This window comes from Bos mutus, chromosome 12 (genome assembly GCF_027580195.1).
Source record: "Bos mutus isolate GX-2022 chromosome 12, NWIPB_WYAK_1.1, whole genome shotgun sequence".
Taxonomy (NCBI): domain Eukaryota; kingdom Metazoa; phylum Chordata; class Mammalia; order Artiodactyla; family Bovidae; genus Bos; species Bos mutus.
The window spans coordinates 57,361,989-57,364,533 of record NC_091628.1 but is presented as its reverse complement, the minus strand read 5'-3'; the positions used below and the strand labels follow the sequence as shown (position 1 = coordinate 57,364,533).

Here is a 2,545-nt window from a genome sequence, read left to right as displayed (position 1 = left end):
CTTGGCCTCAAAATTAATTTTAAGATTAGCTTCGAATGAGTAAAGAGTATTTTGTATTGTACAGAAAACGTTTAACTTTATCTGAACACTGTAATCCTAGAAAATAGTGAAGATTAAGAAATCTCCCCACCTTTAGTGCCCCAGAAATTGGGTTACTACAATAACCAGCATTCCTATGTAACTTTGACAAGATTCATGGATGATCCCTTGTTTACCTATGATTATACAGTTGACCTAAAACAAATAGACTGCCTGATATATTTCTTCAGCAAGGATGGGTTTATTTGGAATCAGCTGCTGCTGCTCCTGCTAAGTCGCTTCAGTTGTGTCTGACTCTGTGCGACCCCATAGATGGCAGCCCACCAGGCTTCCCCATCCCTGGGATTTTCCAGGCAAGAGTACTGGAGTGGGTTGCCATTGCCTTAACCGATATGGAATCAGCAGAGAATTGCAATTCATGATCCACAACTATGAAGTACCACGTGCAAGTCCCACACTTCAAGGGAAGGAGAACAGTTTTACAGAGGGATAGAGGAAGGAGGGAGGCCTGTAGTAAAGAGAGTCCATAAATTTTCAATTGGATAAATCCTTGCCAGGAAAGAAGTCTCTTCTTCCAATTAAGCTTTGCTACAGTCTCAGGGTATGAGAGATCCCCCTTCTAGTCTCTACCTCTATTGGATTGAGGTATCTGTGGTATGGGCTATATACCCAACAGAATTCAGAGTTCCAGAGAATAGCAAGGAAAGATAAGAAAGCCTTCTTCAAAGAACAGTGCAAAGAAGTAGCGGAAAACAATAGAATGGGAAAGACTAGAGATCTCTGCAAGAAAATTGGAGATATCAAGGGAATATTCCATCCCAGTATGGGCAACATAAAGGACAGAAAGGGTTTAGACCTAAGAAGAGACTAAAAAGATGTGGCAAGAATACATAGAAGAAATATACAAAAAAAAAAGTCAATGACCAGGATAACCTTGATGGTGACATCACTCACCTAGAGCAAGACATCCTGGAGTGTGAAGCGAAGTGGACATTCGGAAGCACTGCTACAAACAAAGCCAGTGGACATAATTCCAGCTGAGCTATTTGAAATCCTAAATGATGATGCTGTGGCGGTGTTGTGCTGTCGGGTAGAGAGTAGGATTTGTAAACCCCGGAGCGAGGTTCTACTACCCAAGGCCGCTGGTGTGTGGAGACCCTGGGGAAACCACCATCACCATGTCTGACAAGGAAGCAAAACCTTCAACTGAAGACTTGGGGATAAGAAGGAAGGAGAATATATTAAACTCAAAGTCATTGGACAGGATAGCAGTGAGATTCACTTCAAAGTGGAAATGACGACACATCTCAAGAAACTCAAAGAATTCATACTGTCAAAGACAGGGAGTTCCCATGAATTCACTCAAGTTTATCTTTGAAGGTCAGAGAATTGCTGATAATCACACTCCAAAAGAACTGGGAATGGAGGAAGAAGATGTGATTGAAGTTTATCAGGAACAAACAGGGGGTCATTCAACAGTTTAGTTTTAAAATCTGAGGGTCTGGACCAAAAGAAGAGGAATATCCATTTGGAGTCAAAATGACAGAGAATAATGACTAACTCCTAAGATGGCTTCACTGAAGAGAAAGCATATTAAGATGAAAGAAAAGTCTTGTCAGAAGATCCCAGAAAAGATCTAATTTTCATCATCAGTTAAAGTTATTCATGCAAAAGTGTATACAACAGAACAATGCTCTTTTTGATTTATTTGTACTTTTTGGCCTGGGATATGGGTTTTAAATGGACAGTGTCTGTACCAGCTTCATTAAAATAAACAAAATATTTGTAAAAACTGTACCCATGTTTATTTTATTTTTAACTGTACAGAAAGAAAAAAGAAAATGCTTAAAACATAAGTTTTTTTTTGCATCCTATTGGAAATTATTGTTCATACATGGTACAGATTTTTTTCCAGATTGTGTGGTGATGATCATGACTTTGAAGGACTAAGGTCACAAAACCTTCTTAAATATTCACTGTTGTTTTTTTAAAAAAACTTGATATTCCTATATGGTGCATTTATGTGATACAGTTACCCGATATGTTGAATAAATGGGCATGCCAAAAATTACAAAAAAATAAATAAATAAAAGATGATGCTGTGAAAGTGCTGTGTTCAATATGTCAGCAAATTTTGGAAAATTCAGCAGTGGCCAGAGGACTGGAAAAAGTCAGTTTTCATTCTAATCCCAAAGAAGGGTAGTGCCAAAGAATGTTCAAACACCAGGCAGTTGTGCTAATCTTGCATGCTAGTAAGGTTATGGTCAAAATCCTTCAGGCTTGGCTGCAGCACTGTGTGAACCGAGAACTACTAGACGTTAAAACTGGATTTAAAAAAGGTGGAGGAACCAGAGATACAATTGCCAAAATTTGTTGGATCATGGGAAAGCAAGGGAATTCAAGAAAAAGTGTATACTTCTGTTTCACTGACTATACTGAACCCTTTGTGTGGGTGACAACAAACTGGAAAATTCTAAAAGAGATGGGAATACCAGACCACCTTACC

The 2,545-nt window shown here is 38.8% G+C and overlaps 1 pseudogene; it reads left to right on the top strand.

The window, feature by feature from the left end:
- Positions 1 to 1,217: 1,217 nt before the first annotated feature.
- Positions 1,218 to 1,897, top strand: LOC102276788 (small ubiquitin-related modifier 1-like; annotated as a pseudogene).
- Positions 1,898 to 2,545: the final 648 nt, after the last annotated feature.